Source organism: Dreissena polymorpha, chromosome 10 (genome assembly GCF_020536995.1).
Source record: "Dreissena polymorpha isolate Duluth1 chromosome 10, UMN_Dpol_1.0, whole genome shotgun sequence".
NCBI lineage: Eukaryota > Metazoa > Mollusca > Bivalvia > Myida > Dreissenidae > Dreissena > Dreissena polymorpha.
Window position 1 is genome coordinate 43,561,145 of NC_068364.1, and position 14,761 is coordinate 43,575,905.

The 14,761-nt window shown below is 35.3% G+C and overlaps 1 long non-coding RNA gene across 1 annotated transcript; it reads right to left on the reverse strand.

Annotated features, from left to right (window-relative positions):
• Positions 1-2,079: 2,079 nt before the first annotated feature.
• Positions 2,080-5,838, reverse strand: LOC127846995 (uncharacterized). The gene is made up of 3 exons (XR_008033774.1): positions 5,726-5,838; positions 4,230-4,379; positions 2,080-2,903 (listed from the first exon to the last, which is right to left on the reverse strand). It is a non-coding gene; the product is annotated as an uncharacterized LOC127846995 (long non-coding RNA).
• Positions 5,839-14,761: the final 8,923 nt, after the last annotated feature.

Genomic DNA, 14,761 nt, shown 5'->3' on the forward strand with positions numbered 1-14,761 from the left:
CATATTGTTTTTACCCTGTCTGTTTGTTTGTTTGTTTATTTGCGTCAAATTTCAACATTTGCCATACCTTTTGAAATATTGAAGATAGCAGCTTTATATTTGGCTTGCATTCATGGAGCTACACATTTTGAGTGGTGACAGGTCAAGGCCATCCTTCAAGGTCATGATGTCAAATATGTGTGGGGTACATAGTGTTTCACAAACACATCTTGTTTTCAAATTGTAACTGTTTCCACCATACTGTTAACGGAGCCGTTACCGGTTGTGCAACTTAAAACATTACGGACTTTTTCAGTTAACGCGCGCACAATAGAAGATGCAATTGCAAGCTCTCGCAACACACCGCAACAAATATACGCCAAGCAAAGGATGGGATGTTGTAACAGTGTATAAATGAAGACGTTTAGCCGAAGATTATGGGCATTATATTAGTTGTGAACGTTGAAGGTTATACTATGTATTAAACTGATTAGTTGAAGAAATGGTTATCCGGCTAGAGCAGTAATTGGAACACTCGCTCTTCGCCATGGCGACCCGGGTTCACTTGGCGTTCCTGGCAGAATGTGAGTTTGGTTGGTGCTACCCATATCGGACCGGTTGGGTTTCCTTCGGGTACTACGGCTTCCACCCAAGACCACATAATTAAAAACTTTCAGTAACAACGAAATAGCTGGAAATTGCAGCTATAATACAAAATTCGTCCCAAATTACGTGAGCCCAGTAAGTTAATAAGTTAGGAATAAGATTCCTACTAACATTTCAAAAGCGATTCCAGATATATAAGCGGAAAGCACATGTATGCTGTATGTCTGTATTTCAAAAATTATATGCAATTTGTCGGTATTGATAGACATTTGTTGATGAAACATAGGCGGGGTGAACCGATTGCTCAGTTAAGAACTCGAATGCCAATGTATATAGATATCCTAGTATTATTAGGATTTCATATACGAATATCCGGATTTCATATACGAATATTTGGATGTCACGTTCAAATATCTTGACATCACTTACGAATATACACATATCACATGCGAATATCGGCATACGCATTATGGCATCCGTTGACGCCCCTATTTAAATGATGAAGACAACAAGTAAATTAAGCAAGTTTAAAAGAAGGTTTTTTCGTACTCCATTCTTTGTACTTTTAATCGTCTGATTCAGACAGTCGTCATTTTTCGATCTTGTTTTAACAGTGTCGACATCCATTTATCTGAAATTAAAGTCTCGTTGTTTAATTACTAATTTTATTCAAGTCGTTTTCTTAACACAAATCGAAGATATTCTTTCATATAAACATTGGCCAACCCAAATCCACAATAAAACCAGTAAAATAATAATGGACTGAAGTAACTGTATACTCGATAGTTGTTGATGCATCTGTTCCGGAATAAATCGAGATGCACAAATAAGTATCCTTTGCACGCTCGATAGTGTTTTCGTTTGGATGCGTTTCTTTGTGTTGTGTAATTTTTACTTTAGTCCCATAAGAATCCCTTTTAAGTAACATATTACCGAGTATCACCTTAGTATATTATTGTATTACAGATAATCGTTTGGATGTATTAATAAATAACATAGTATTACATAGGTTGGTTAATATATTACAGAGTAACACTTGCTGTGATTTATATATTATATAGTATACTTTTAGATGATTAATATATTACGGAGTTCCACTTGGTTTGATCAATATATTGCAGAATATCACCTGAATTGATTCATATGCTACAGATGATCACATGCGTTTATTAATATATAACCGAGGTATCACCTGGGTTTATTAATGTATTACACAGTATCATATGGGTTGATTAATATACTACCGAGTATCTCTTAGGTTCTTAAATATATTACGGAGTATTACTTGCGTCAATGTATAGATCACAGAGTATCACTTGGATTTACTAATATATTGCAGAGTATCACTTGGATCGACTAATTTATTGCAGAGTATCACTTGGGTTTGTTAATGAATTACATAATATCACTTGGGTTAATACATGAGTTACAGAGTATCACTTAGGTTGATTAATATGTTACAAAGTATCACTTGGGTTAAATAAAGAATTACATAATATCACTTGGATTTATTAATGAATAACAGAATATCACTTGGGTTAAGTAATGAATTACAGAGTATCACTAAGGTTGATTAATATATTACAGAGTAACACTTGCGTTGATTGCTATTTCACATAGTATAGCTTGTGAATATTACTATATTACGGAGTACCACTTGGTTTGGTTAATATATTACAGAGTATGTATCTGGTTAATTAATGTATAAGATTGTATCACTAGTCTTGCGTTGAGCAATATATCAAATAATATCACTTAGGTCGGTTGATATATTACAGAGTAACACTCGCTTTGATAACTATATTACAGAGAATAGCTTGTTTTAATTAACATTTTACAGAATATCACCTTGACCGATTATTATATTACAGAGTATGTATTTTATTTGAAATGTAAAATGAATCTCACTTTATCATCTTGTGTTTAAAATATAAATAGATATTAATAGTAATCAATGGACACACATGAAGAATCACGATAATTGCAATCATTCGCAACACAAAAAGATTTATCCATCACGTGTCATGATGATGTCATAGCATGATTTGTTTTGATCGATGTCCCGTGGCCAATAGTGTCACTAAATGTCCACATTATTAACAGTTTGTCTCCGTTGCCACTCAATGGATTTTACCATCTATAAAAATGAGCAAACATCAAAAGTGGCGCTAACATGGTTGCTATTGTGACGTACATGGAAGAGGCCGCATTGCATCCATCTGTACTGCAGAAACAGTTAAGTCCTTCCGCGCTATCCTGTTTTATCTTTGTGCACTCGTTACCGCCGACAACATGTGGAAGGCAAGCACGTACCACGACTTATGAAAATATAAAACAAATAATGTGTGCGTAACATGCAACACATATTGGTTTCATGTACTTACAGGCACAAAACTAATGCGCACAACTTTCGCACATAAATTGTTATCCTTGTTTCCAGAACAATTTGGTTTCGATTTCAAGCGAACATGGTCATCGTGTCCGCATTTCTTTAAAACAATATATGCTATATTCTAGCATACGACATAATAATTATAAACAGTTATACACAATAATGTATATAAGGGCGTTGCCGTTTCGTTATTACGTATTAACTACATTGAACATCTTTAAGCATGACCTGATTTGAGAACAAATTAGGAACAAAGTGAATATTTTCTTCATAATCCATATTGAAAATTTACAAAATACATTGATCATAAAAAGTCAATAATTGCTTATACTAAGTTCTTCAAAGCGCAAGTATTTAACAAAATGCGCTGTTAAAACAATTCAGTGTGAAACTTGTATTGATAATAACTATTCGAGTATATGAATACGTTGGTCATGCGTTCATAACTCAGTGTCTACGCTTTGTGAACCGATGCATGTTGATTTACTTAACACGTTTTAATATTAACTGAAACTAAGGTGAGGTTTGTGGCTTAAACGTATCATAATTTAAACACCCAATACTTCGCATGTATGGCTTATTTGCGGAGACATACATTGATCCGAGTGTGGTCGGAGTCAGCTTTGGTACGTCAAATTCTGGGATTATTTGGCATAAACAAAAGATCTCGTATTTAGAGAAATTTTATCTTATGCCGTTGCAACTGTAGTTTCTCTGTGCTAACAATAGCCAGTAATCAATAATTTTGGCAGTGCTGACTTAACCCATTTAAGCCTAGTGTGTAGAAATGCATGATGCGGCGTCTCATTAGGGTCTGCGCTGTTTGCTTAAAGGAATTTCTGTAAGAAATATTTAAAAAAAATGAATATACTAGCCATCCCTAATTTTGGAAATGAATTGATCCAATTTAGAAGGATGAGAGAGTCCACTAGGCATAAATGGGTTAACCGTTGAGAGAAACGTAACCAAGTGTCCGCCGCGGATGTTGCACGTCAGCATACAGCAATATATCATACCTAAGGATGAATTAACAATAGTTGATTTAATATTTATCGTCAAACCATAAAGAAAAAAAACAGACTGTAACAACCTACACAAAACGCTCATCAACGAACTTACGGTGAATGTTATATAATAATATAATATAATGAAGCACACATAGAGTTTGATTAGAGTACATGAATATATATCACTATAGGACATTGCTCATAAACATAAAAAAATACTTTTATTTGAAATGACCTTTTCTTACCATTATTGTTGACAGTTCCTTTTTGCTTCCCACATTGGGCGCAGCCGTCAGTTACGTTATGTTTACCTTTGTCAAACACCTAAACATCATCTAAACAGCTTTTTTCTGTGAGACTGAGGCACGTGTAGCATTTTATCGCTGAGCAAGAGCCTGAAAAAAGGTCAGTTCTTACAATATTACTTTGAATATCTCTAGCAAATTATATGTTATACTCGCTATTTACTTCAGCTAAAGCGAACGAATTGATGCCGTTAGCTATGTTTGAACTATTTGCAACTGACAATATTAGATTATGTGAAGATTACATGAATGCCTTTTACTAGGATGGACGCACCTACATGTAGTAGTTTAGATAATAAATAACATAACACGCAGTGCAAAATTTAAAAAGTCATTAAGCAAACAGCAGCGAACAATTTACTTTATTTCACTTATTCATTGTTTGGAGTGGGGAGGGTGGCCGTATTATCAATCAACATAGATAGCGTTACTTTAAACTGCACTGGACTGCTAGCCAATTTGCAATAAATGAGTATATACTGTGATAAGTCAAAATGGTAAACATGACGAACGTGAGCATGATTAACTCAAAGCGGCACACTACATACACCACAGATGACAGAAGTTTTGTTTAAATCCGCATCAGTTGCTTTATTATTACTTAAATTTCATTTGCAATACCGATTTATAACGTGACCACATTTTACGTAATGAATTAATTTTTTGTATATTTATTAAACAGTATATGTTTAGATATAACCTTACATATCAAAGCATATAATCTTTCCATAATATTATCTATAGGCATTTTTGTTCTTATATTCTTTTTTAAACAATTCTATATACAGCAATTTGAGTTGATGTAACATTGAAACAAAATATTCACACAACGTTAACATAATACACGAACACTTCCAATTTCAGAGCATACATTTGCGATTTAAAACCGCACATGTTTGCTCGTATGTTAGCTAAAGAAACTTCAGCGTACAGTTTATATAGTATTGACATACCTGTAAAGTCGCGCCAGTAAAAAAAATCATAAAAAGCGACATTTAAAGTTATGGTAGCCAGAACTACTCGTACGCATACAAATGAGTCGTGTTCTGAGAAAACTGGGCATAATGCATGTGCGTAAAGTGTCGTCCCAGATTAGCTTGTACAATCCGTACAGTCTAATCAGGGACGACACTTTCCGCTTTTATGACATTTTTCGTTTAAATGAAGTCTCTTCTTAGCAAAAATCCAATTTAGGCGTAAAGTGTCGTCTCTGACTGCTAAGGCTCATCTGGGACGACACTTAACGCACATGCATTTATACCAGTTTTCTCAGAACGCGACTCATATGTAAGTAAGACTAGAGAATTAAACATATTTAATCACAAATCAAGACAAGATTAAACTGAAGTGAAAAATGTTGCACATAAACTATGTTCAAAAATGTTTAAAATCAGATTATTGGAACAACAGTATAAATGCCGATAAGGTAAGCTTACTTGCGTAAAGACTAATCAAGGCAATCAGAAGCACTAACACTTTAATCGACATCGTGAGTTCTCTACTGTTATCTTAACCTTCGTATATTAACAGTCGCATAACAATCCATGTTCGTTTAAAAAATTCATAACTCCCGGATTTACGTTGCTAAATCCCGCTCTCACAAGTATATTGCACTTTGAGCATTTACGCGAACTTAGTGGTTAATATGTTTTATCGTTTTAGTGACGTGCTGTAACAAAAACACATGGTTATTTTGTGGTATTTCAAAACAGACTTTCAAACAGTGTTGGTTGTAAACAACTTCAATAGTTTTATATAAAATGACGTTCCATATTTTCAAATCTATTCTTACGTTGATTAAACTAAATATTTATTTTATGTTGTAAATGAAAAAAAATTGAGCATAACCTGCAATTAAAAAGGTTTATGACAGCCATGTTAAGTTATATACTTAATATGGAAGCTATTACCATATTTAAACCTCTAATTTAAATCAAAAGTGTGTTACTATTATTGTTCCGTCGATTGCGGTAGTTATAAGTATGCGTTTCATAATTGTTTGCATTCTCTGATCCCAAAAAAAATCTCAATTCGTCTAATATCTAAGAACTTCTAGTTAAATATGTTTTTGGATTGCAACGCCGAAAAGTACAAACCATACAAAGTATTTCTTTTTTAAACCAATTGTATAGTTAATGGCATAAGCTGTCTAAAACACGGCCGTTGAAACAAGTATGCTTCAGAGTACACCTGATGAACACATTATGATTACATACTGCAAATTTTAACACATAAATCTCGGTTCTACTTAATGCTGCTAAGACGCACAAATACGCATAAAGACACACAAAGACGCCCAAAGACATACAACATACTCTTTCTTAATACTTTATATAATATATTACAATAAATCATTATACTATATTAAATGCAAATTAAACTTTTTTATTAAATTGTATTTAGGGTCCACTTGGGATGTAAAATTTAAAAATGTGTTGACAGTCAGCACGTGCAAAGTTCTGCCTTTTAAATCTTTTACAGAGAGTAAAGGTGGAGTTAAAGATTAAATGCACTACCTGATGCACTGCTATTGAACGTGTCGTCTGATTCCTGCATGTTCAGTTCCGAGTTGCAATGAACGTGTCGTCTGATTCCTGCATGTTCAGTTACGAGTTGCAATCGTAATGAACGCGTCGTCTGATTCCTGCATGTTTAGTTTCGAGTTGCAATCGTAATGAACGTGTCGTCTGATTCCTGCATGTTCAGTTTCGAGTTGCAATCGTAATGAAAGTTTCGTCTGACTCCTGCATGTTCAGTTCCGAGTTGCAATCGTAATGAACGTGTCGTCTGACTCCTGCATGTTCAGTTCCGAGTTGCAATCGTAATGAACGTGTCGTCTGATTCCTGCATGTTCATTTCCGTGTTGCAATCGGAATGAACGTGTCGTCTGACTCCTGCATGTTCAGTTCCGAGTTGCAATCGTAATCAATCCGCCTTAGCTTTGAACCAATGAATACATTTAACTTGGCCTTTTAAAATTTAGTGAAAATGGTGGTGATAAAATGGGGGTTTCTAATTTTACATACAACGCGGGACTGATTTTTTCTACATGTGTCGTCTACAAACATGACTATATTAAAAGCGGTGCAAGAATGGTTGTCATGGTGAGGAATTAATTTGAGGTATCCATCTTCATTTCAAAGCACCGCATGCGCCTACTCGGAAATCTGCTTTATGTTTTTGCACTTGTTGCTGCCAGCACCAATAGGCAGGCAACTTCGAATCACGAATAACGGACAGATGAATTCAATTATATAAGGATATAAGTCGAAACATGTTTCCTGTGTGCCCTTATTGACAATTGACACAGTTTACAGGTGTATCACATAGACTTTACTTATTGGAGTTCAAAATGTTTATTCCGACCACTGTACCTAGTTGAATCAACATTAAAACAGTCAATTCATTTCATTCATTTCCCTGTCCTCATTAGACCGTTTAGAGTTGTGCAAAAAAAGAGCACGCGTAAGTCGCAGGTCGGCTCACCGTCATTTATCATATTAAATTATGCCTTGAGGCATTATGTCGCCGCCGTTTAACTATACAAAATGTACACATTGAAGAGTATAAACCACAAACAAAACGTATCTATGTTAACCTTATAAACAGAAATCGCAAAAGTATTTAATTTCTATTAAATCATATTATCATGTCTTGTTTTGCTTGTGTGTTTGATATGTGTACAACGAGGTTATTATGCTATGTTTTGTGGTGATTTCATGACCAACTATGTGGGTTTTTGGCAGGCTTTACGACCAGTTTCCAAACCCATATAATTGCATAAACGGGTTCAACGCGGTACATCCTGCTTTAAGTATTCGTATATTTTTATAACGTCATTACTTGGCGTATTTTCCAAACAGAAATAACATGTGTGGGCATTTATTGCTTGGACTAAGATAATGTATGCTTCAATATGATATGTTTTATAATGCAAATGAAAATGTAAGATGAATCATGTACGCTATTAGATTCAAGACGGCTAACGCGCTATGAAGTATGTACTAAATTGGTTACAAGACGGCTTAAGCGCTATGAAGTATGTACTAAATTGGTAACAAGACGCCTTAAGCGATATGAAGTATGTACTTAATTGGTAACAAGACGGCTTAAGCGCTATGAAGTATGTACTCAATTGGTTACAAGACGGCGTAAGCGCTATACAAAATGTACTAAATTGGTTCAAGACGGTTTAAGCGCTATGCAATATGTACTAAATTGGTTACTAAACGGCTTAAGCGCTATTAAGTATGTACTAAATTGGTTACAATATAGCTTAAGCGCTATGAAGTATGTCCTAAATTGTTAACAAGACCGTTAAAGCGCTACGAAGTATGTCCTAAATTGTTTACAAGACCGTTAAAGCGCTATGAAGTATGTACCTAATTTGTAACAAGACAGCTTGAGCACTATGAAGTATGTCCTAGATTGGTAACAAGACGGTTTAAGCGCATGAAGTATGTACTAGTACTTAATTGGTAACAAGACGGTTTAAGCGCTATGAAGTATGTATTAAATTTGTAACAAGACGGCTTAAGTGCTATGAAGCTAGTTTATCTTAAATTGGTTGCAAGACGTTTTACATATCTACCAAAGGGTGTGCAAATACGGACCCAAGGCGCATAAAAGCAATGTGATAAATTGCGTTGTTAAAGGGGATTTGGGTATTGCCACATATTGAACCTGCAACTCTCAGACGCTCACGCGGGTTAATTATGTGTGCAATTATGCCTTTGCTATAATCTCCTCTAATTGACCATTTAACCGTATTGCAATCCAAAGTGTATAACATCGTATAACCATATTGCTTGTCTGTATACGTTATATAAATAATAATAGGAGACAGATTTGAAAGGAATATTAACTTACTTAATTTAACATTGCAAAATAGTGTGTCCGTGAGATTTAGACAATCATATAAATTAGCATGAGGTTACATCACAACTTTGAAATACTCGTCTTGTTTATTAAAACACGTAAGTTCTAAAATTACCATATTGACTACAGATTAGTAAAATATCTTTGCATATTATATCAGCGTGAATAAGTTCACATGCTTATGACAGCTGTACATTATTTAATGACTTAATATTTTATAAAAAAAAACTGAAATCATATTATATAAAACGAGCATAATGCACAATCAGAACATAGCAGTGAATTAAAATGACATCACATAATGGCTAATGAGAATCGTGTAAATACAAATTAATTGGGAATAGTATTGTCAAATAAGCATCGATTGAAAATAATTATCATATAACGATAAACTTTAAACAGCTTCGACAGATTCAAAACACATCATACAATTGAAAACAAGCATCATGCAATGAACATTAGCAGCATTTAATGTTAAACTAGCACGTTAAGTGACTAATAAATATCATTAACGATGTTCATAAAGCATCTCGTATACATGCAAACTGACAGCATACAGAAAATTAGCAAGTTATATAATTTTACATATATTCAGAAACTCATATAAAGTACAATTAGCGTAATTTCATGTATAATAAGCAGCCTATAACAATAAACTTCATCAGAATACAGCAATTGAACATAATGTTGAGAACCAGAAGCCGAAAACGAAAAATATGGCACACTGGAAATTATAATGGGCAAATGGTACACCTTATAAAATATGTGTACATCTTTTTAAGGTATGTCCACAGCTCATTTAAATCTTTGTCATGTAAAGGCAGTAATGGCTTTTCATATTTATACATGCATTATAGCGCTGACAACGTAAACAACATTTTTCAACCGCACGTATTTTTACGTAGGTGTTAATGCGCATACATATTTGTCGAAGTGTTAAACCCTTAAACAGCGTTGTAGACAGGAAACATGTCGCACGTGCAGATCTACACGTTATAATCATAAATTATAAATGTTTTTTGTACAAGTTACAACATAATAAAATGATTTATTGCAGTTATTCATATCTGTGGCTTATATTTGTGTTTAATTATTTCAACTGATTTGAATGATTATGTTTTTGAAATTATAATGTTTTTTTATATTCATTTGATAAACATTACGAAAAAAAATGTATTAAGCTACTGTTTGCAGCGCTTACTGAGAGGCAAATATTACGTCTGATGTGTGATTCTTTTTTTTTCTACATTTTTTCTATAAATGATGAAGGTGTTAGTGTTGTTGTTTTCGTGTAGCAATGTTTGGCTGTGATTATGACGGTGTTGTTGATATTACATGGATGATGTTGATGATGTTTTTGTTATTCGGATGTTAACGATCTATACAAGGACCTTAATTAATAGTCATTAGTTTAGGCTAGGGCTTAACAGATCATTTGCAAAAACAATTTATGGCATGAGAATAATATGAAATCCACGATTAATGGGGTGTGTGATGGCATACGTGTTGTTATAATCTCGTAAAAACGATTTACCTTTAATACCGGAAATTAATATCTGGAACAACAAGTAATGCAGACAAAAAACGCGGTTACAGAGGCATAGACATTGTTTCCAGTAAGTGTATCATGGTGTCTGGTCACGGCTGTTTGAAGATGCATTAATACACGTGCAAGTGATACTTCCTGGGCGAGCGTTAAGGGTCGGAATTTTTTACCAACTTTGCAGGTGGAAACGTTTTGCAAAGTGTTGATTTTTTAACAAATTTCTTTGTTTTGTTTTAAGATAGATGTTTTCGAAACTAATGCATCCACAATGTACAGAAACAAACAATTCAGGCACAATCAATAAAACGCGAAAGGCAAATTTTCACTTAATGAAATAAGTAATTACAAAAAAATAACGATCATGAAAAATAGTCTGTACATGATATAAAACCCAATTAATTGGGTGAATTATTTGCTTACAACACGTGTGATTAGTATTAAGGCCCGGTCACACCGAGGTAATACCTCCGTCACACTAGGCCACGTTCCCACTACGTCCTCAAAAATATGTCAGGACGCAGTGCAAAAGTGTACAACGTAGCGACGACGCAGTAGACACGGCTTTGCGCGTGGTATGGTCTTCATGGACGTGAAGGACATGGGTGAACTTTGAACATGTTCAAAACTTACGTGGCGAGGACGTGGTCAAATCAGTACGTGGTAAGAACTTGGTAAGGTCGTAGTAATGACGTAGCTTAAACCTAGTAAGAAACTCATTGACGCAACACACGCGTAGTGCAGACGTGGACGAGTGTGTGACGTTCGCATCAATTTGTCTCTAGATTGTCACTACGTTCTTGCTACGTCCATCGGGTTCCCACTACCACCCTTCCACGCTAGTGTTGCGACAATGATACGTCCCTACTACGTTTCAAAAGACCGCATTAGGTTCTTTGTACGTTTTACCGATGCTAATCACGTCTAAGGTACGTTTGCAGCAGGCTCTAGCCACGACCATGTCACGTTCTGGTGGTCAAGTATAAAAACTGGATTCAATTCCCTTTCACTTCCATTTCAATATAGAATGGACAACCAAGAACTTTTCCAGCATGTTGCTGTATTGGCTGGATAACAGGCTCTTCTCGATGGACAAGTCGCACTATTGCTTGTGCGAAGGAGAAGGCGGAGAAGAAATAGAAGACAGCCCAGGTCTTGCTGGTTGCGGCCTTGGCTGTCAACAGAAAGAAGGCTGCAATGCGGCCCCTATGACAGGCTTATGGCATAATAAAGAATGGAATATCAGCACTCATTCTTCAATATGTTTTAGAATGCCTTCTGAAATGCTTGATGAGCTTCTCAATAGAGTTGGTCCAAGATGTCAGAAGACAGACACCCCCTTCAGGAAAACGCTGGATCCAGGTCTGGAACTTGCGATTACGTTACGTCACTTGGCATCTGGCGACAAGTACCCGTCCTTGCAGAACGCCTTTAGAGTTGCTAGGAACAAAATATATTTGTTTATTCCTGAAGTGTGCCGGACAATTGTTGACGAATATAAGGACGATGTAATATCATGCCCAACATCACAAGTCAAATGCGGAAGAGTTTCAGACAAAGTGGAATGTGCCACACGCCTGCGGAGCAATTGATGGCAAACATGTGGCTATCAGATGCCCAAATAACACTGGATCATTGTTTCACAATTACAAAGGCTTCTTTTCGGTGGTTCTTCTGGCTTTGGTGGACGCCGATTATAAGTTTGTGTGGACAGATATTGGTGGATACGGGTGCATGTCTGACGCTCAGATATACAACGAGTCCGCATTGGAACGATCGTTTGCAAAATGGAACAATCGGATTCCCAAATCCAGACCCAATACCCAATGATGATCAGGATACGCCATATTTTATCTTGGGTGATAACGCTTTTGGACCACGAACCCACCTAATGAAACCATACTCCCACCGAGGACTTTCAAAGCAAGAGTTGATAACCAACTATATAATTTCAAGAGGAAGACGTGTAGTACAGAACGCTTTTGGTATACTGGCGCAGAGATGGCAGATAGTATTGACCACAATGATGCAAGGACCTGACATAGTGATTACTGTACTTGAGGCTTGCATATGTCTTCATAATCTAATGAGAAAACGCGGAGGGTGACCAACATAATGTAGTACCAGGCCTCTGGAAAGCCAATGCAAACATGCATGAAGTTGAAGCAATCAACGGACCCAACAGGGATACTGTAGCAGGTCGGCAACGGGAGTATCTGAAGTTGTACTTCAACAGTCCAGCAGGATCGGTGCCATGGCAAGAACATATGGTAACAAAATAATAAAATAATTGGATAAGCCAGGCCCGTAGCCAGGGTTTTGAAAAGGGGGGTGCCATCGACGATTTTTTTAGCAACGAAGTGGCGAATGGGGTATGTGCGGGGGGAGGGGGATGTCCCTCTCCTGCGATCAGGGACTTTGGTTCCTCCCCCTAGAAAATTTTGAAAATGAAACGTAAACTCCTGCATTCTGGACACTTTTAACTGAATTTAGAGACTGAAGTTATAGAGCATTTTGATATGAAATTTCACTTTCTTTGACCATACTCAGTGACTGATAGACATGAATATGATATAACAGACATGTATTCCCCACCACGTTTCTCAATAACCACCTTGTTCGATCAGTCATGGAAATACATACGTCACTTGTATGCGCGCACACACTTTGTTTACATTCGCAACAACAAATTTATAGAATGTAAAATCAACAATAAGAACGGTATAAAATAGCATTATTTATTGGAATCTTGGAATCTTGATAAAATTAGTGCGTGTTACCTTTCCAACATTCTAACATTCATAAATCGAGTAAATTAAATGGAAATATTTGACTTTTTTAAACAACTGTTTGTCTGCTACTATGGTTAGTATCAGAGGTCTGGCATTGCTCTAAACGTGCTAATAGTGTATCGTACAACAAACACTCATTAACAAAACTGGGTCTTCTCTAACCTGCATCAATACCAAAAAGGAATACAAATTGTATAACAGGTTAATTTAATTATTTTTTCAACTATTTTAAACATATTAGCTATCTTTTTTAAACGAATTTCAGAAACATATAACACTTAAGGTTTCATTAAGACCCTGTAACCACACACTACTGGTTCTGTGGCCTCAAAGTCCTTAACTATGAATACCAGGGCGTTGAAGAAAAAAAGATGTACTTCTTTGTTCATTATATGCTCAGTTGATGAACATTAAACGTTAACGTCCACCTGATCATATATCATAACGTTTTAAATTCATTATAACAATTGTTTAAGAGTAAAACATTGCTATTGTCAAGTTTGACATAATTAAAAACATTGCGAAAAGTTATGTATGTGGAGCAGAACAGATGTCATTAAGTGTTGGTAAACTACAAAAAAGCTACATTACTTTGTAGAATTATTTGTTTTCTTGTCATTCAACAACAAAAAATTATCCTGTCTTGAGCATACATATTTTTGCTAGAAAACCCTTTAGGGGACCCGACAATGATTGTACGCGGATATAACGAAAAGAAAACGCAGTCTGTCGAAAATGCTCTGTTCAATGTGTAATTGTTATAAATCGTGGTATTATTTACAGATTTTAACCAGTGACTCATAAGTCTTAAGCAATAGTCGAATGGTGTCCTTTGATTTAAGTCATTTTCGGAAGCTGACATAACACTCCGTTAATAATCATCTAAAATGTATTATCTTTTTTATAAGACAATTTATTCAAGTTAATCAAATTGTTTTTCCGGCCATTTAGTAAATTGTCGAAAAAGGTTATTGGACTGGGATATCAACCCACAAACAGTTGGCTGCATCATTTTGTTGTGATATCTATTACAGTTATAGCTTTAACAGACATTAATAACGATGACAAAAGTTACAAAACAACCATTTAGTATCAAATATCTATAAATAAGTATCGTTTTTATACGGATCAGAGTGCCAAGTTAATAATTTTGCATTATAAAGAAAACAAATATCTATTTATAATAAAGATTCAAATTCCATTTTACGGGGACCTGCTTTTTAGATCTTCTAAAGGTTTGCTGTCAAAACTTCTGTTGA